The sequence below is a fragment of the Cibotium barometz genome, chromosome 5, assembly GCF_041138505.1.
Source record: "Cibotium barometz isolate CiBa-2024 chromosome 5, ASM4113850v1, whole genome shotgun sequence".
In the NCBI taxonomy this organism is placed as follows: domain Eukaryota; kingdom Viridiplantae; phylum Streptophyta; class Polypodiopsida; order Cyatheales; family Cibotiaceae; genus Cibotium; species Cibotium barometz.
Window position 1 is genome coordinate 63,251,715 of NC_141050.1, and position 21,376 is coordinate 63,273,090.

General features: G+C 46.8%; 1 protein-coding gene across 6 annotated transcripts in view; it reads left to right on the forward strand.

The window, feature by feature from the left end:
* Positions 1-21,376, forward strand: part of LOC147638747 (auxin response factor 12-like) — a 93,758-nt gene that overhangs the window by 9,658 nt on the left and 62,724 nt on the right. For 2 of the 6 annotated variants that reach the window (XM_086798716.1, XM_086798717.1), the window contains exon 1: positions 18,007-18,145. The exons of the other annotated variants lie outside the window; for them this stretch is intronic. The gene's annotated coding sequence lies outside the window, so the exon portion shown is untranslated. Of the gene's footprint in view, positions 1-18,006; positions 18,146-21,376 lie in introns of those variants that run through there. 6 annotated transcript variants of the gene reach the window in all.

A 21,376-nucleotide genomic window follows, 5' to 3' on the forward strand; every position in this document is an offset into this window, starting at 1 on the left:
ATCACAGTGTTGTACATATGTAAACACATCCCGCCTCATCTTTGGCCAATAATATTGCCGTTCCAATTTCTCCAGAGTCGAATTCATGCCCCTATGACCACCAGTATTGGCATCATGGGCATGATGGAGAAGAGCTGCCCTGAATGACTTCATGACACATAATCGGCCTTTGTAGAAAAGCCAACCAGAAAGTGGCATGGTCCTGTGGCATCCAATGCCTGTTCCCACTATGTACCGAATTCCTCGCAATCCGCGTATGTGTGCTTCATGTCATCTAGTCTTGTACCAACAAGATCGAGTCTAGTGGTCTGAATCGAAGTCACTTGTCCCTTCTTGCTCAAAGCATCGGCCACTGGATTGGCCTTTCCTGGAAGGTACTCAATCATACCACCGAATTGCTGGAATATTTGGCTCCAACGGTGTTGTCGGTCACTCCACTGTGCACTTGGCATTGTTTGAATCTAGCGTAATGCTTTATGGTCAGTGCGAACCTTAGAGCCACGGCTGTACAAAAAATGTTTCCAATGTTTCAAGGCCTGTATAACTACTAGGAGTTCACGATCGTACACTGAGTAATTTTTCTCTGCGGGTAGTAACTTACGAGACATGTAAGCTACTGGATGACCATTCTGTTGTAACACACCTCCAATTGCGATGTTACTCGCATTGGTGATCACCTGAAATGGCTCGTCCCACGAGGCAAGTGCTAAACAAGGCGCTTCTGATAAAGCCACCTTGAGGTTCTTGAATGTCTCCAAAGCTCGTGGAGTCATTCGAATCCGTTGCCTTCTTGTCTTCACTCCCTTTAGCAGATTGGTGAGATCTGCTGAGAGGTCAGAAGACTTGTCTATGTGGGTGGAGTATGCCTGGCATATATCCACAAAGGATGTCATAGGCTGTTTGAGGTATTTCCTAATTGACAATCTCGGCCACTTTAGCCGGATCAAGTCGAATGCCTTCGGCACTAATTATGTATCCCAAGTAATGCACTTGGGACAGATAAAATTCCGACTTCTTTTCATTGACGTAGAGCTCATTGCTTTCCAGCAACTTAAGGACTTTCTCCACATCAATGTCATGCTGCTCAACCGTAGCTGAAAATACCAGTATGTCGTCCAGAAATATGAACACACACTTTCCAATCAAATCCCGGAAAACATGTATCATCATGCGGTTAAATGTAGCTGGAGCGTTCGTCAAGCCAAATGGCATGACCACAAATTCATAGTGGGCCCGTTCCGTACGGAAGGTTGTCTTGGGGATGTCCCCCTCCACAATCCTCACCTGGTGGTACCCACTCTTTAAATCAAGTATCGAGAACACCTTTGCTCCATTCAATCTCTCGAGAATATAATCTATTCGAGGCATCGGGAATCTACTCTTGATAGTCGGCTTTTTGAGTGCACGATAATCGACACACAAACGGGAAGACCCATCTTTCTTCTTGACAAATAAGATCGGTGCTACAAATGGCGACACACTTGGGCGGACGAAGCCAGATTGCAACAATTCTTGGAGTTGGCGGTCCAACTCCGATTCCATTGCCTTGGAAAGGCGATACGGAAACTTGCTCGGGGGTTCCGAGCCTGGGTGGAGGTCACTTGTGGTCCTCCGGTCTGGACGGGGGGAGCTGGGGAGGGAGGCTGTCCTGAAGAAAAATTTTCTGGAACTTTTCATGGAGAGCCGAGTACTTCTGAGAAGCACTGGCCACTGTTTGGGCTGCCTGGACGTATATCATCGCACAATGTGCGCCTTTCCTGACTGCTGGCTTAGCCTGCAAGTTCGGAATTCCTGGCTCACACTTAATGGTCACTGGGGCGTTTGACACATTCCGATTGATCTGGAACGTGTGCTTGTCCCACTTGACATCAGGAAGAAACTTGTGAAACCACTGAATGCCCAAAATTATGTCTGCTCCTACAAGAGGAGCAATAATAAAATCATGCACAAATTCTATGCCCTGAATAACTAACTTAGCACCTAGAGCTTCATACTTGCTTCATACTTGACGCTCGTTGTCATGCCTGTGCTAAAACCCTCAACTTGTTTGTCCACCGAAGTCAGGTCGAAAAGGGCACACCTAGCGGCCTGTTCCGTGACCACATCCTCCGTGTTGCCGCTGTCAAACAAGACGACTCTCTGGCCACCTATGTAGCCAAAGGACTTGAGCAATTCGTTGCGCTCATACTCCTGGCCATGGGTGCCCTTCTGCTTATCTTGGAGCTCTCAGCTTATAATTGCTCTAACTGAAGCACTGGGATTTGAAGAACTAGGGGCAGCCACTGGGGTTGTGTGGGAGAGCTGAGCTCACCACGGAAGCTATGGAGGTAGCGGCGGCGGGCTTTGGAGGCTTCTTAGGACACTCCCGAGAAGTATGTCCTTTTGTATGACACAAGAAACATCTACCCTCCTTCTTGTATTGAGAAAGCTCCTCAGCACTCAACTTGCCACCTGTCTTGCCTTCCTCCGCTTTCTGGTCTGGAGCAAGCGTAGACGCATTGTTCGAGTTCTTGGAGCCAGAGGCTCCCAGGCTCTGTCCTGGGGAAGACCACGTCTGGTTCTGGCCTTTGCTCCCCGAAGCGGTAGCTTTGGGAGAGGGCGGCTGGGAGGTCTTGGGATTGCCACCATTATGCTTCATTTCTGCACTCTGCGCAAGCGAGAGTGCGTCTTCAAAGGTGGTTGGCCTAAATATACGCACCTCCCATTGGATTTGCGTGTCAAGGCCATACAAAAACTTTCCTTTCTTGTCCGAATCAGATAAGCCTAATTGCAAACATAGAATCGAAATTCTATTGGCAAACTGAAGGATTGGTTGCGCGTTCTGATGCGCTCCCCTGAACTCGTCTTCGAGTCGCTCAAGGTAGTGGGGCGGTAGAAACTGCTGCTTAAGGTCGCGAACAAACTTGTCCCACACATAAGCTGCTATACCTAATCTGGTGTGGGCATGAGCCCACTGAGTCCACCAAGGAATGGCCTCACCTTCCAAGTACCAACTGGCTAAGATCACTGTCAGTATCTGTCTTTCTAACTGCGGCAAAGTAAGCTTCAAACTGATGCAACCATGAATAAAGAGTTGTGGGATCGAGTTTACCATTATACTTATTGAAGTTCATTTTCTCGGGAAAATGATTCGAGGGCGCCGCCGGTGTCAATCTGGCGTCCAAAGCTTTGAGGTAATGCTTGTGTTCCACGCGTCACATGGCTTCGTCTTCTCGTTGTCGGATCTCCAATGCACGCAGCTGCAACTCAAGCAAAGAGCTCGGCTGCGGTCGTGACCTCGCGAGAGGGTCCTTGTGTCCAGGATGTGGAATCTGGGATACGGAAGGAGAGGGAGGAGGAGATGGAAAATGCGACGCTGGAGAACGGGCACGCTCTTCTAGAGCCGAGATCTGCGCCATCTGCTTTTCCAACTTGGTTGTCTGGTCTGCGATTGCTCGCATCATCTGCTGGAACATATCTGTAACACTCAAGCCTGGTGCCCTCTGGTCCCAAGGTTCTTGGTCTCTCTCGTCGTCGAAGCTCGCCATAGCAGGAAAATGCACTTCCTTTCCGGAGCGCAATCTGACCATCCACTACGTGTGTGGGAGACGTCCGGAGGCTGAAAAACCAACCCTCCTTTGAGGGAGGACAGGAGTCACTCCGAAAGGGGTAGTCCACCGGCGTCTGAAAACCAACCACACGAGCGAGAAAAAATTCTGGTTTCTTTGCTGAATCTTTGCACTTGAAGTAGGCTCTGATACCACTGTAACATGCAGAAGCTTCGGAGAAGATCTATAACTTCAATGCTCAGAAATCAGCACACTTTTCGCGACGGAATTAATGCACAAACTGAATGAAGATGCGCAGAAAATAGAGACAGAGAGAGAGAGAAAGGAGAGGACACAGTATTGGGTCCCAAATACCCTCTGTAGGGCCCCCACCACGAATGGTGTTTGCTTTATTAGAATGATGTAAATCTGCAAAGAAAATACAGAAATCTTGACCTTTCTTGGCTGAGAAATCCCAGCCCTTGACCTGCAGTCCTTCACCCCTTTGCGTTAGCAACTCCTTGGCTGTCTAGGCCCTTGTTTGCTTGAGCACTTGGTGAAATATGAGATAACACAAATGGTTTATGGCTCTCCTATTTATACTACTTCTAATAAGCAGTCGGCCAGCATTATATCTAGGCGGCCAGCATTATTTTGTCCCACGACTGGATATTCAGCATTAAATGCTGAATTAATTCAAGTAAAATCTGTGCTTTTCTTCCCTTGAGGGCTGGAACTAGGCGCCTGAAAACAGAGGGCTGGGCACTGTTTCGCAGGCAATTTGGGGGTTGGGCAGCCTGTATGGGCTGTCCCATACTTGCTCTACAGCCATCAGAATACTTGATGTGCAGTCGGCTGCCCCTGGCATGCCCCTAGAGCTGTCCTACAGCCCCGCCATGGCTGGTGGGTTCAGCCAGGGCCTTCCTGGCCCTCATGGGGGTGGTTTCACACTATCCCCATGCCCACACAAAGACTTGGGGTAGCCCTATGGGCTGACCCCTTTTTCTAAGAGCAAACCCTAACTATCTACACAATGATCTGGCATCCAATACCATACCAGATATACAGAATCATTGACATCATTCCAAAGGGAGACTCATAGCGCGGACTGGCATTGTTTCATGTGCAGGACAGTGCACACCTGACCTTGGACTCCTGTGCAGGACAATGCACACCTGACCTCGAACGACTGGGATGGATCCCTGGCTGACTCGTCCCGGACTAGGCTCACATGGGACCAGTTTACCATCCCAGGTCCTGCACCTTCTGTACAGATATGTCTACGTGGCATCTAAGTGTGGGATGCACGTGACAAAAGTAAACTGAAGTTTGAAATACACAAAGTAAAGCATGCTGAAGCCTGAAAGATGCAATCATGCATGAATGATGAAAAATAGTAAACCAGAGGAGCTTGATAGCCCCAAAGACTAGAGTCCTCAATATGGAGTGTGGGCATTGCCAACTGGGCACTCAATCCTCAACATCCTCGATGTCCTCATCAGTACTCTCCTCGGTAGACTCAATGTCACTCTCAGAAGAGGATGATGCTGGCTTACCTCTCGCACTGTCTCAGTTGCTGCACTAGTACTAGCACCTCGTAATAATGCTACTGTGGATGCTCGTGTGCCATGAGCAGGTGCCATCAACTCCTCATACAACATGGCATATATGTCACGCTCCTCGTGAGGAATCTTTGGGACATCTTTCATCTTCTCAATGTCGACATTGACGTGATGAGGCTCTATCGGATTACCCGACTGCTCAATTAGGTGGAGATTGCAATGGCAATACACCAACCGCTCCAACTGAGCAGTAGACAACCTCTTCCTCTACTTTGTATGGAAGAGGGCCCATGTGCTCCAGTTTCTCTCAGCAGGACCCGAACTGCAATCTTGTGAGAGGACTCGAATGGCGAGGCGTTTCTGCCATTAAAATACAGAAACTTTGTAAGTATAGGGTACTAAAGTCTAAGTATAATAATCATTGATCAATGTATTATGTAAATAACAGACTTGTCTTTTAGAGTTGTACTCACCAACAAGTGAGGGCTACTGATCCCATACTTCTCCCACCATGAGACTGGTTGAAGTTGTCTCTCTCACATGCATGCAGTCTGTCTACCAAATGTGTGGCTGGCATTCCGATACACTAGCCGCTCATCCTCCAAGCGTCTCATGAGCTCCACGTCTCCTCCTGTCCATTTCTTCTGAATGTACTCTTGCCATCCATCTTCCAACTCCTCATTAATATACTGGGCCTCACTACGCGAGAGGGTGCAATATGTGGACAACCGCGTGGATTGGTCTATGGAACCAATCCCATAGGTCATTCCAAACCCGTCGAATGTCCTCAACCCTGAAAATTAGCCATGAATGATCAAAGCTATTAGCTCACTCCTACAAGCTACGATAGATCATAGTATGATACAACTTACAAGTTACAACAAGAAGGCAACTAGTTGGAACTTGGAAGTTCAGCACCTCTCATCTGTCAAGAGAGTGCATCGGTTAAGAGCCTCGCCAATCCGGTCCATGAACTCGTACAAGAGTCCAAGAGTGTTGCCCTCCATGTCAGTGATGCGAAGAACACTATAGAATGGTTGAAGAGCTCTCAATAAAGCCTCTGCCGCCTTCCACCAATCTTCTTGCATCACTCTGCGTGCAAAAGCAACTGCCTTCGGGTGCTCATGGTCCTCCCAGCTCATCCACTCTCTACTAACCACTGTGCGCATGAGTCCCTGTCTCGGACTCTCACTACCCTCTCAACCACAATGAACATATATGCAAACTTGGTTTGTGAGGGCTTCAAAAGCTCAAGGTCACTATTGGCACGAAACATTGGCAAGACCTTGGGCCTCTTGGTAACAAACTTCACCAAGTTACGCGCAGTGTCAAAGATGTCAGCAATCCACCTAATCTTGGCAAGATCTTCAATGAGCAAGTCTAGGCTATGGGATGCACATGGAGTCCATACAATCTGCAGGAACTCATCATCTAGCATCTGTCCCTTAGAGACACAGTTGCTACCATTATCAGTGAGCACTTGCACTATGTTTTGTAGGCCTATCTCCATGATAGCCTCGTGGAGGTGTGACCATATAAATGCTCCTGTCACCACTGTTCCAGGCATAGATGCATCAATGGCACGCAAAAACATAGTGCCTTTGCAAGAGGACACCAAAATATTGTACACATTCCTCTTGCGTATACCTGACCACCCGTCACATAACAATGTGCAACCATACTTGCTCCAAGTGGCTTTTAATGGCTCCATCTCCACCTCCACTGCTTATTGCTCTCTTCTGAGCTCTTAGTGCGCAAGGTCTCATAGGAGGGTCCCTCCCACTCGCATCCAATGCGGTTGATTGCCCTCATGGCCTTTTTCCATTGTGGTGTGCGCACAATGTGAAAAGACAAAGCACATTGGATGAAAAGCCTAGTGAGTTCCCTAGTTGCATCTTGAATTGCCTACTCTTGCTTGAATGCTTGCTCTCTTTAGAGAGGCTTTGGGTGCTGCGGGCAAAGGGGTTCGTGTTGCCGTGGGAGTGGAACTACCAGCACCCCCAAATCGTGCTTGGCTTTGTGCATCTTCCTCTGAACCCAATCGTGTTCTCTTTGATGCCTCACATGTATCCTCACTAACCCTAATATCCTCAAGCACAGGCCCACAACCGCGTCCTGCCAGTTGCTGTCTTTTCCATTCTTGTAGCTTGGCTTTGATGTTTGCAGGCACAAGTTTGCATGCACCAATGCCTTCCCCGATTAAACCTGTGAAATGGGCCTTAACATGGATTATGGACCCTCCTGAGCAAACCTCGCAAAAATCGCATTTCCACTTTTGTGTGCCTGAACCACCATATTTAGATACGGGAGTGACATGGGCCCACATGGCATCCTTAGTGTGAGGCATCTTGACAAGAGCAGGGTTGGATTGGCACCCTGGCATGAAAACCCCCAAATTTCAAAATCTGTGTGTTTTTTACAAAATGGAAGAAAAAAAGCACAAATCAGCACAACCAACCTGAGAGTTGGCGGGCACGGAAGTGCGGGAGGAGCTGATTTGTGCAAGGCAAGAGCTCCTTCAATCAATTTCCCAATCTCCTGTAGACATTTTTTCGAAAAACATGTTCTCTGGATAGAAAACGTTGAAAAACGTAGGTTTTCCCAGGCAGCATGAAAGAAACGTGTTTCATTCCAATGAAACGTTTCGTTTCATTCAGATGGAATGAAACGCGTTTCATTGCAACACTGGCTAGGGCTGACAAGCGATGATGATAAAGCAGGTATGGTGTATGCGCCGGCGGCACAACAACAGCAGATGGTACCTGATATGGTCAAGAAGTGGTACACTAGTGTAGTGATGAGGCAATGCTATATATAGTATGTGGGATTGCTGCTTGGCCAGCAGCAAAGAAACAAAAAATCCCAAATAAAACCAATAAAGCCCTGGTGAAGTGATGAGGCAATGCTCTGGTGACAAGGGTGCTGCAAGACCTGAAGGGTGCAGGCTTTGCTGACAAGGGTGCTGCATACCTGAAGGGTGCAGGCTCTGGTGATAGGAGTGCTGCGTACCTGAGGGGTGGTGAAGAGTAGAGAGGGCTGTCGTCCCGAGTGTTGTCGATGGTGAAGATAAGCAGAGAGTGGGCTGCCGTCCCGACGGTGTGATGTAGCAGAGAGTGGGCTGCTGTCCCAGAGAGTACTGATGATTAAACGATGATGTCATGTACTATAGCAGAGAGTGGGCTGCTGTCCCGATGGTGTGAGCTGAGGAAAAACGCTGAAGTGCTCTATGTAGTAGAGATTGCTGCTGTCCCATGAGCTGAAGATAAAATGCTGATATGCTCTACTAAAGCAGAGAGGGCTGCTGTCCCATGAGCAGATATGTAACGCTGATGTGATCTATGTGGCAGAGAGGGCTGCTGTCCCAAAGTGTAGCCAGATGTAAAATGCTGATGTGCTGGGGCTGATAAGCGATGATGATAAAGCAGGTATGGGCAGCACAGCAAAAGCAGATGGTACCTGATATGGTCAAGAAGTGGTACACTGGTGAAGTGATGAGGCAATGCTATATATAGTTTGTGGGACTGCTGGTCGGCCAGCAGCAAAGACACAAAAAATCCCAAATAAACCAATAAAGCCGAGTAAAATCCCCTTTTTAGGGTTGGGAAAAATGCTGTTTTCACACAATGCATAGCCCTCATCTCCAAGGAGTGTCTACCAAATGATGTTGCCTCCCTTGTATCTTGATTGCCTCTGTGTAGGCCCATCTCGGCCAAATCAATCTCTAACAGCACAATCTCCGTGGAATTACTTGTTCTTTGCTTGTCCGTGGAATTACTTGTTCTTGAGCAGGAGAGGGCACATGCAAAAGGGTCTGTTGGTACTGCTCATACAGATCCCAATGATGTAAGGTCTGAGCTGGAGGCCCTTAGGCAAGGTCTCCGTGGAATTACTTGTTCTTGAGCAGGAGAGGGCACATGCAAAAGGGTCTGTTGGTACTGCTCATACAGATCCCAATGATGTAAGGTCTGAGCTGGAGGCCCTTAGGCATCAAGTTAGACGCTATCATGATGAGAGAACAGAATGGTGGTCTTTGAGAAAAGATCTTGATGTGCAGAAGGTTTTGAAGACAAAGAAGAAAATTTCAGCAGATGATGCAGCCTTTGAGGCTATGGCAGCAGAGATGGGATACAAAGAACTTCGTGAATTGGCTATTTCCTATTTGAAAGGAAGAAAGGATGCATCGGGAGACTTTAGTGGAAGGAGGGCTTCCCGCCTGAAAGCACATGCAGATTCAAGTGAGGCTACATCTCATTCTCGCCATACTATTTCACACGGAGAGCGTTCCCATCATATTGATTCTAATTGATCTATGAGTACAGCTTGGGATCGTGGAAGGAGGGTTAGGGATGAATCCCCTAACTCTAAAACTGATGTGTGTGGCAGATCTCATCCAAAGAAGAGAGCCCGAGAGTCCAGGTGGAAAGGTACAGTATGGTAAGGTACGCATTCAGGTACGGGTTGAGATATAGTTCTTGGATTCATCTAGGTATATAATTGAACCGTATTAGTAGACATGCAGATTTCACATTGTGAAGTTTTTGTCCGAGTTGTGGCTAGTTGATATTGTGCTAATTCTTTCTATCTTTAGCTGTGCATTTGCCCTCTCAACTACTTATTTGCTGTACTAATTCTTTCTATTTGCTACTTCCCTTAGTGCTAGGCTTCATTATGGCTGAGTCTGGCTTGCATCTCCAGAGGTTGACAGAAACTCAGTTGAAGGGCTTTGTGTGAATATATGCTCTTATGTGTGTGTGTGTGTGTGTATGGAGTGCGTGTGTGAGAGCATATCTTGATATAGAGTTCTACACCCACTATTGGGCACTGATGACGTTAGTGGGGATGTCGTAGTATCTAGTCCTACTATGCATAATGGAGTTGATAGTTATATAGTCTTGTAAGTTGACTACGTTTCTAAAAGGTGAATTTGGGCATGTTCTTGGATTCATCTAGGTATATATATATATATATATAGAAAAATGCATGAAAAAACAATTTATTTCTGAAAATTCAACAACACATTTACCAAAATGAGAGCTCCATCTGTCAACATGTTTCCTTCGCTATCATACTCTCAGCTCTAGCTCTGCAATGGCGGTGATCGCAGCGGCTGGCACCACATCATCATCATCTCTGGCTGCAATGTCTGTATCAATTAGAGGAATGGCTATGTTCGCACTTTGCATAAATCCACTAAAATCGACGATGGCGGCCGGCCTAGGCTTTTTTTGGCCCAAAATGTTTTTAAAGACTGCCACGTACTTGCCAATGAGGTGATAGCTTAAGTGGCGAAGGTGTTCGTCTAGGACCAAGAGGTTTGGGTTCAAAACCCCCCTTGGTGCTTCCTCAGCAGCATCGCCTATGGGTGGATAAATAAGCGGCTACAGGCAGGCACCTACGGGCGGTGAAAAATCGGTAACTATGGGAGGATCTTGGACCAAAAATTAGTCGTGTGCGCGTGTGGGGGGGGGGGGCGCGGAGGGGGGGGGGGGAGAGAGAGAGAGAGAGAGAGAGAGAGAGAGAGAGAGAGAGAGAGAGAGAGAGAGAGAGAGAGAGAGAGAGAGAGATTTTTGGCCACATACGGATCCGTACAGTATGGTACTATACACTAAAACGTACCTTATAATAAGGTACGCATGTATTGATGCAACCTTGCCGAGAGTTCAAGTCAGGAGATAAGGGTATTCTTTGTGAAGATGGAAACTACCAAAGCTCTTGCCTTTATTCGGCAATTTGAGATTGCCTTCTGCCAATGAAGACTTCTCAGAAAAGTCTAAACTCAGGCATGTGGGTATGCATCTAAAAGACATAGCTAATGATTGGTGGATGGCCAAACTGTTGGATCATAGTGCTGCTCGCACATGGGCTGAATTTAAGAATCAGTTTTATGCTCAATTCCTACCGCCAAACTTTGCTAAAAATGTACGTAAACAATGGGATTGGTTGAAGTAGGAAGTGTCAGAATACGCAGCGGAGATGATGACCAGATCTGGGAACACGAGCAAAACGCGCAGAAAAATACAGCACAAGAGAGAGAGAGATAGAGGCGTGTAACTCTGCTCTATATACACAAGAAGATCCCGGAGTATGATACAAAATGGAATGGGGGCTGGGGGCCTATTTATATGGCCCCATATGCCAGTCGGCCTGTGCTACAGGCAGTCGATTGGTCTTGAATCTCCACGACCAGCAAAAACAGCCAGTCGGCCAGGTGTTAGCAGTCGGCCATCTCAGAAATGGAGTCGTGGACCAGTGCCATCAGTCAGCTAGCTACTGGGTCCTCTTGCCACCTCAGGGCTGCCTCCCAAGCCATAGAAAAAATGGGAAAAATAGGGGAAAAATGCGGGGAGTGAGGAAAAATGATAAAATACCTCATAAGGGCGGGCACACCTACAACAAAGGCCGTGGTGTATAAAAATAGACAGGAGATGATTTCTAACACCCCCTCTCAGCTCCTGGCTGTGAAACCAACCACAGGGAGCTGGGGTGCCGCCTGAGCAAATCCTAAGATAGTGACTTCGTGAAGAGGTCCACCGTACTGTCCTCCGTCGAACATAACTCTAGCAAGATGTCATCAGCAACGATCTGTTCACGAACAAAGTGCCTCTGGATGACCATGGGTTCCTCCAGTGGAAGCCCAAACCTGCAATGCAACCTCTGCATCCTCACCACCTTACAAGCAGCATCACAAACAACCCGGTACTCTACCTCTGTCCGTGACAAGGCAAAAGATGACTGCCTCTTACTGCTTCGTAAAACTGCTCCTGGGCCTGAAGCAGATCTCCTCGTGTCCGGATCTCCTCCCCAAATTGAGTCACTCCAAACGTGGAGTCGGACTCCATTTAACAACCCCCCTCCTGTGTACAAGAGTCCATGATCCTTCGCATGCCGCAGAAACCACAGGAAACACAATCCTACCTCCCAAAGAGTCATCCGCAACCATGAGCTCAACTTCCTCATCAGGAAGCTCCCGTCCAATCTGGTGTCCATCAACCAGATCAATGAACCATTCTGCTTCTCAGTCAAAGAGGCATCACACTGCTCACAAGGATCAACACCTGTTACGGTGCAAAAACAAGTCTTGGAAACTTGGTGAAGACCATGCCAGGCCTTCTGAAACCTGTCAACCACCCCCTCTAAATCCGGAACCACAAAGCCTGGAGTATGCACCTCCTTCTGCAAGTAATCAACTGCCACCTGCTTGGCTTTCCGAAAGGTCCCCGTGGAAAGAACATCCTCATCTACAGGAGGTTCTTTGTCCCGAACACTACGAGACATCAGAGCATAAGTTACCTGTTCAGTTTCCTCTGACTAATGAACACAAGAACTACCAGCAGCAGTACTGGAGAGTTCTTGCCAACTGCTGCCATCTACTGGCAAGCTATCCACCATCTGGTCCCGGAAAGCCTGCACCTGCAGCTATCCACACTTAAGTGGCCATTACCAGACTGCCACTCATCACAAACCTGAGGACCTAGGAGAGAGAGTGCTGAAAGCTTGTAAACTCCATTCATCACAAACCTGAGGACCTGGGAGAGAGAGTGCTGAAAGCTTGTAAACTCCATTCTCCACTCCGCCTTCCAAGGAAATCCTCTTCATGGGCGATACCCTGTTGTAAAGAGAGGCCAAATGTTGCCATATACCTCTGGCAAGCGTCATATGCTTTACATGATTGATTACCTGTGGTGTGCAGTTGAGGAAAATAAACGAACGGACCCTGGCGTTGACACGATCCCACATCTGTGTCTGAGCCTCCCGGTCCTTTCGGATCAATGGTAACTCCCCTTCCTCTACTTCCGGCCGTGGAACACCAACAACGACGAAATCAGCGAGGTCGTAAGACTCCAGAACAAATTCCATCATAACCTTCCATATGCCGTAGTTGCTCCCGTCCAACTGACGGTCCACAAGGAACATGGGGAGTGTTGGGATCTTCACATGCCTCTCGGCCATCTCAAACAGATCTGCCATTGCGGGGATGTACTCTGAAAAGGGTGGATGGGTGGGAACAAAGAAGAACTAATACCTGCAAGTGGCTGTCCAGCAAATCAGCCCGCCGTCCTCTTGCTTCTCCTCTTCCCGAACAGTCCCAAACAGTCCACCAATGAGCAACACAACAGTCCCCCTCTTGCTCACACAAATCCCAAGAACTATCTAGAGCCTAGGCTCTGATACCATGTCAGAATACGCAGCAGAGATGATGACCAGATCTGGGAACACGAGCAAAACGCATGCAAAAAAATACAGCACAAGAGAGAGAGAGAGAGAGATAGAGGCGTGTAACTCTGCTCTATATACACAAGAAGATCCCGGAGTATGATACAAAATGGAATGGGGGCTGGGGGCCTATTTATATGGCTCCATATGCCAGTCGGCCTGTGCTACAGGCAGCCGACTGGTCCTGAATCTCCACGACCAGCAAAAACAACCAATCGGCCAGGTGTCAGCAGTCGGCCATCTCAGAAATGGAGTCGTGGACCAGTGCCATCAGTCGGCCAGCTACTGGGTCCTCCTGCCACCTCAGGGCTGCCTCCCAAGCCACAAAAAAAATGGAAAAAATAGAGGAAAAATGCGGGGAGTGAGGAAAAATGATAAAACACCTCATAAGGGCGGGCACACCCACAACAAAGGCCGTGGTGTATAAATATAGACAGGAGATGACTTCTAACAGGAAGATGGGGAATCGGTGTAGACTTACATTGCCAAATATTGGAAGATACTGCTAAAAGTTACCCCTTTCATGACACTTTCTGATGAAGAGAAGAAAAGAAAGTTTGAGTCCGGTTTGCATCCTATCATTCAAGAGAGTCTTTAGGTGTATTGGAATCACAACTCGTAAAAAGTGATCAGAAAGATGCCCAGGATGCAAAGGAAGGCTCATCTAAGAAGCTTGGGGGGGCGAACGTAATGACCATGGGCTATTCAAAACAGCGAAGGATTGATGACATAGGTGATGGAAAATGTTTTGGATGTGGTAGTAAAGATCACATATATCCCAAGTGCCCACAAAACCCAAAGAATGCAGGTAGTGGTACATAAAAGCCTCATGTAAATGCCGTGCCGGATGTACAGGGAAACACAAGACACAATTCTACTGAGAGACTCCTATGTAAAGCATGGGGACAGTTGAAAGATCAACTTGCATTATTTCTCTTTGATGATGCATCCACGGACAATTTCATTTCTGTGCAGGTGGTTGCTGCCATAGGGTTGGATGTATTAGACTTTGGCATGCAAATGGATGCAAACGCAGCTTTTGAGAGTAAAGGAGTTAATGTAACGCCAATTATTGGCAAGCTCCGCATTCACATATAGGGGTATCTCGATCATGAGAGTTTTATGGTTGCTCCTCTCACAGGCTGTGATGTTTATGAATGCCTTGGCATGCTTGCATGGAGCCAAAGAAATCATACAAAGCCAAGAAGATCAGTTTTATGCATAGAGGTAGAGAAATTGTTATTGATGCTTGTACTCTAGGAAGTACCATACCTATTGTCAGTCATGTACAAGTCAATAAAGTAATAAAGAAATCAGCTTATTCTTACTTGGTTTTTGTAAGAGAGAGTGTTGAGCATGAAAGAGTGAATGGTGACCAACTAACTCGAGAGCGTGTAGAGTTCACATTGCTACAATGATTGTTTTTGAGATGCGTTGCCTGGTGAGTTACCACCTGAGCGTCATCGTATTGATGTGATACTCGGTAGCACATTGCCTCATCGGCCTCCGTATAGGGTGAGTGCTAGTCAGCAAGGAGAGATTATGGTGCAAGTAAATGACTTGCTTGAGAAAGGGTTGATACAACCCAGCTCTTCTCTCTATTGTTCACGTGTGTTATTGGTGCAAAAGAAAGATGGTACACATAATGTGCGTGGATTATCGTGCCCTTAACAAAGTTTCCAATTCCATGCATTGACGACATTCTGAACAAGCTGGAAGATGCAGCTTGCTTTAGCCAAATTGATCTCAAGAGCGGATACCAATAGATATGTGTGGCACCACAAGATGTACATAAAATTGCCTTTCATACACAATTTGGACTTTATGAGTTTTTGGTAGTGCCGTTTGGACTTGCCAATGCACCGATCACATTTAATCGTGTGATTGACATGATTTCCAAAAAACACAGACAATTTAGAAGTACTTTTTTGATGATATCATTGTGTTTTCTAAAGATGGGGCACGACACCGAGAGGACTTGGCTAAAAAGATTGAATTCTTCTTATCAGAAATCCACTATCTTGGTCACATTGTATCCAAGAAAGGGTTACGGATGGATCCAGCCAAGTTGCAAACAATTAAGGATTGGCCGGAGTTGCGAACGGTACATGAAGTTTGAAGTTTTCTGGGATTGTGCTCATATTACCGTTTTTTTTTTTGGAAACAAGATCCTTCTATTAGTTAACGAAAAGGCTAGATACAAACTCACCTCCATGTACGGAGGAGAAAGGACCAAAGAACTAAAAAGGGAGAAGGATTCACTTCTCCTCCGGCTGGCCGCTCTATGAGGAGAAGGCTATCTTGTACCCTGAAGCTTCCCCCACTAGTCGTAGAGGGTATGAATGATGCCGAGCCAGATGCTCTTGATGGACTCTGCAAGCGGGGTGTGGGTGCCTTCGATGGCTTCGTTGCATTGAGCTCCCTGGATGTGCCATGCGGCAATGTTGCTACAGAAAATCTCCCATCTTTGACTCGAACCAGGAGTCGAGTGACACTAGTAGATGGGGCTAGGGTTGACACTATCGAAATGCGAAGGTGGGAGACCTGAAAGCCTTCCTCCTCATAATCCACGACAACCTCGGCTTCAGTGGCCCAAGCGATAGTGCTCCATGTAATAGTATGGGAAGGGGCCTTGTCCATAGTGAAGATGTGGAGAATCCGCTACCAAACTTGGTGAGCCTTTGGGCAATCCCAAAGACGTCGTTGAGACTCCTGGGGATGGACATGCTGTTGGTCTACCTCCAATGGCCAACCACGTGCCAATCGCCAAACTCCTATGTGCTAGTACTGAGTAGCCCCAAAAAGAGAGTGATTTTCCGAGGTCGAAAACTATCCTAGAGCCTCTTCTAGAAATCTCAGAGAGGGGAATGAGAGGCCCTGGTGCTGCTAGAGTGCACTCGACCTCGGGCATCTGAATCCTACGGCCAAGCAATGCAGTATATGCAAAAAGTGGGGTACCGAGAGTGTCCTCGCTATCTGTAGGATCACACCAAGTCCACTTCCCCGGGTCCCACCGGAGGCATGTGATGGTCCGGCTCTCCCAAATCCAAAGACGTCAGAGTCTCTCCCTGGCCACCTTGGCTGGGGGTGGGTCAATGTGCCACTCATGTGCATAGAATTCGATTACCCTTACCCTCTCTAGCGTGCATCCCTTGAAGTCCTCCAAGGGGGTTCTGATCTCAATAATTTGCCATGAGGTCCAATTGAAAAGGTGAGCAAGGTGGAGCACTCATATGCACCATGAATTGCCAAGAGAATATCCTTCCTGGTGAACACTCCCGACCATTGTGGGGGAATAGGGTCAAGGATCGGGGTTAGCCACTCCAGAGGAATGGCAGAGTCGATGTCGAGGTTGAGTCTGTTCCTTGCCCCAGATTCCCAGTCAGGCTCCTCTCTGAGGCACTGGGGGGAGCTATCTGAATGTAACCCAATCCCCAAGGGACCTAGCAGCCCCCGTGCTCAAAGCTCTCAAGATATTACTATCGTTTTATTAAGCACTTTGCTGAAATTGTTTTGCCATTGCACAATTTGGCCAAGAAAAAGGCTGTACTTTAGTGGGGAGATGTACAAAAGAAGGCTTTTCATGGTTTAAAGCAAACCATTTTTTGATTGCGTCATATTTGCATAAATCGTTCTCGGTTGAATGCGATGCATGTGGAGATTGTATTGGTGTAGTGTTAAACTAGGAAGGACATGCTGTAGCATATGAAAGCCACTTGGTTGCAACATGTGAAACTCCACTTGTAGGTTTATGAGTAAGATCTTTTAGTAGTGATCCATGCTCTCACGGTGTGGAAATATTATTTGTTCGGGGTTGAATTTACCGTTAAGATAGATCATCAAAGTCTACGTTATTTTCGTACGCAAACTAAGTTGTCTAAAAAGCATATGAGATGGGCAAATTTCCTCTCTATGTTCATTTTCAGATTTTACATACTCCCAGAAAGAAGAATGTAGTAGCTGATGTGCTTTCCTGAAGGCCTCAAGTGCTTGCCATTACCGTGGCCTATTATCAAGATCACTCAGATATGCGTGATACGTATCATTATGTGTTTTGCAGGTAGTAAGCGTGCACACTTAACTTTATTTAAATATTATTGCTTTGTTTGCTAAAGTTTATGGTTACATGTTCAAACTCATTAAAATCTTGGGGACAAACTTATAAGATTCCACATTAGGGTGGACTATTTTAATGTACTGAGGCCATTTAATAGCAGTGTGGACACTTGGAAAAGTGGAGAAGCAGCCCACAAATTGCTAAGATGGACTTGGGAATTCTTTTTTGGTTGGTCCAGCTAATAGAATGAAGATGACTTGAAGGGTGGGCAACTTCACACGTGGGCTGCCAGAGAGAAGGGCGACTGGTTCTACATGCAAACAAGGCTAGCTGGAGTGCACTACAGGCATATATGGGCTGGCTGAGTGCTTAGCAGGCCTCTACAGGCTTGTTCGACTCTCTTTCTTCTCCCTATCTGCTGGTCGACTTGCATACAGGGCCCTAGATAGCCAGTGGACTTGCATACAGTGCTCCATGGGAGAGTCTACTTGCGCACAGGGCATCTCAGGGCTGGTCAACTAACACACAGAGACTCCCACAACTGGCGGACTTGTTTATGTGCTGATTTGGGACTGTCTGGACACAGACTGTTTTCAGCCTTGGAGATAGAGAGGGCATCATTCAACACTAAGCATGGTGGTTATATTTATGATCTGGTGGAACCTGCAGGTGACCAGAGACCATGAAACATAGCTGGTTGTGCGATGAACAGCTGTGTGAACAGTATTAAGCTAAAGTGTATGATCATGTACTAGCGCTCAGGAGGGCTTGACAGGTGTCCCCAGGTAATTGAGAGAGCGGTGGTTGATTGCTTTGCCTGGGTTGGTGACCAAGGGTTTGTTTTTCTATTCTGTATTATACTCTGTTGGTAATAAAGATACCTCAGGGGGTGGGCTGGCCCAACTTCAGCCCCTAGTGATGTATCATGTGCATGGTTGTCTTTTGTGTTTACAGGATGCATATATTCTTGGTATTTGAGACAGATGTATTGGAACATGTTTATGATGTGATGAATACTGACGTATGTTGTGCTTTGGCAAATAGTTTCTGTATTCATGTGCGCGGTTGTGACACCCAACTTGAGGACTTCTCCTTGTTGGGAGAACTCTGCAATGCTTGCAAATAATGGCGCATATTGGGACTCCCCTCTTTGTCACATTGCATGCAAATGAGAAGGTAGAAATTGGGAAAGATTTAAGACATGGAAGGATAGTGTATGAAGAAAAAGAGAAAAGAAGAGAGGAGAAGAAGAGAAAAGGGGAAGAAGAGCAAGGGAGAAAAAGAGGAGAGAAGAAGGGAAAGAAAGATAAAGAGGAGAGAAGAAGAGAATAAGGGAAGGAGTAGAGGTGAAAGAAGTAGCAGAAGATGGAAAAGGGAACGAGGAAGATAGTAGAAGAAGATGGAAGGAAGGTGATGAGGAGGATATGGAAGAAAAACAAAAGTAAAAAAATCCCAGAAAAATCGGGGAGGGAGAGAACTAAACTTGAAATTTGGGCGAAACTGCCGTATTGGAGAGGTTTCGAAAGCTAGAAATAGGTTTTTTTGTTACTATGCTTCGGTGGGAAGTAGCATACTACAATATGCAGCATCACTCACAAGCGAGGTCTTGCTAACTGCATGCACAAAGCGGACCTCCTCATCTCATCTTACTACTGTGAGCATTTGCCTCAGGTGAGGCCAAAACAAGCAGGCCATGCCTCTGGAACCATGCACCCCTTCAATGGTGGGGGTCTGTCCTCTGAAGGCCGATTCACATGAATAACCCTACACCTTGGATAACCCTCTCTCAGGGCTTTGATGGGTTTCCGAGTAAAAAAGAATTTCTGTGTTTGTACAAGTCTCTGTGAAGCCTCTTGTGTTTGACCATAGAGTTTTGTTGCAGTTCCATACAGTCATCTTCAATGCGTCTATGGTCTCATAGACCCCGTGCTGTCATGTGAGGCGCTTGAATGTGATGATGACCCTGTCATCACGATAGATTGCCCATTTACCGTCTTTCTTGGCTTCCATCACCTGGGCCATCCCCATCTCGTGATGCTCCACCTGCAGGGGTGCAAGAACGTCTCCTAGCTAAATATCCGGTGTCTCAGAGAGCCACCTGTTTTTTTGAGAAATGTGACTACCGTGATGCCTGATCTGGGTATCATAGTATGAGGGGTTGTTTCCTCCTTGTATCCTTTCCCTCTCGCCATGCATTGTCAACCGAAGGGGATACCTGCAATGTCATGTGCAAGACATGGCTAATCCCAGGGCTAATCCTGAGGAGGCAACAGATAAAGAACCAGACCTGAACTTGATTTTGGAGCAGATGTAGCTGTTTTGGGAAGGGCTTGACTGGTGTTGGACAAGGGATGCTGTTGGCCAGTGCACGAAAGAGGAAAGGGACTGTCGGCTGCAGTATTTTAGGAATACTTTGTCTAGGACCTAGCCGACCAGCAGTTAGCCAGTCCACTAGGACTTCCCAAGGCTTATAAAAAGGTGACTTTGCTCATTGTTGAGACTCATTTAGTCCAGCCAGGACTGAGTCACAAAATAGGATGTAGGATTAGGTATTCTCTACGTTTTCAAGGCAGCCAAGGGCTGCAAGATTTGTACTACGTTTTGTACATTAGAATATACTGAATACTCAGCTCTATCTCTTTCTCTCTCTTCTATATGCGTTTTGCATCAGCATGTTCCAAGCTGGTGTTTAGGGCTAAAAGAACACTCCCAAAGCTTCCGCATGTGACATTGGTATCAGAGCATCAAGCTCAGCAAGGCTAAACACTGATTCAGTCCCAGAGGAAGGTGTGCAAGTCCAATGTACAGGAAAGTGCATAGGTACGAGGCCCAAGGAGAGGAACACAAGACATGGAAGAATTCCCAGGAGGTTGGTTGGTGGTGTTCCACAAAACCCAAGGGAATGGCAGTCCTGTGAGTCGGGTGCCACTTGGAGCACACCAAGAAAGGCTTTCGGGCAACGGTTCCAAGGGAGGATGATTCTCCAAGGGGTGGAGTGAGAGTGCCAGACTCAATACTCAGGAAAGAAGACCAGAGATAGTATTCAGGGATAGGGCAAGAATGGAAGGGGGACATGATGGAACATATGCATAGATCTTCATCAGAGTTGGAGTGGATTTGGAGACCGGGCAAGGTTTTTAGTGAAAAGGTTGCCAGGAAGGGAAGGATGACAGGGGGACTCCAGGAATAGACAATGGGATGATGACAGTCATCCAAGAATATAGATTGGAACCCCGTCATCAAGTTTAGCAGAGGGGGATGTGTCACATGCACTCTGCATTGTAGTGCATGGTGACAAACTAGCTCATCATCATCAGTGCAACATTATACAATATTAGTTCCATTCAGGATGATATTTGTCGTACGCCGTGACCCCATTGTAATCCTCAGTCGCTCGAGGATAAGTTAGGCACGAGCTACGTAGGTCATTCTCAGCCATAGCAAGTCAGTCACTCAGTCCAAGTCCCTTAACCCACTTGAAGAGACGCATTCATGCATGTACAGTCGGTAGAAACCTTAGGTTTTGCAGTAGAAATTTTGCATATTGCACATCATTCATTCATAACATCTAGACCATTGCAGAAACCCCAAATATCATCTAGTATTTATCAGGATATTTACTAGGAATTTTTTGGTAAATTTTTCATCATTTACAGCATTTTATACATCATTTATGCATTTATTGTGGACATGAGTAGTCGACCAGCTCTGTAGCCAGCCGACAGGCTCCTTTGGTCCATATAAATAGATCAACATGTTATTCTTCCATTCATTCATCATATTCAGCAAAGGAGCATTCAAGCGCTTGTCATCCTCAGCATTAGAAGCATAAGCGATTGCAGTTTCAGCTCTATTCTCTCAGCGTTTTCCTCCTACAGCCCTAGGCGCATCAATGCATGAGCATTCAGCCCCTACATCAGCAAAATGCAGCAGTTTCAGCATTTAGCCAGCATTCAGCCTTGCGTTTTCTACATCCATACAGTTTTCAGCATTCATCGTTTTGCTCCAGTCACTTG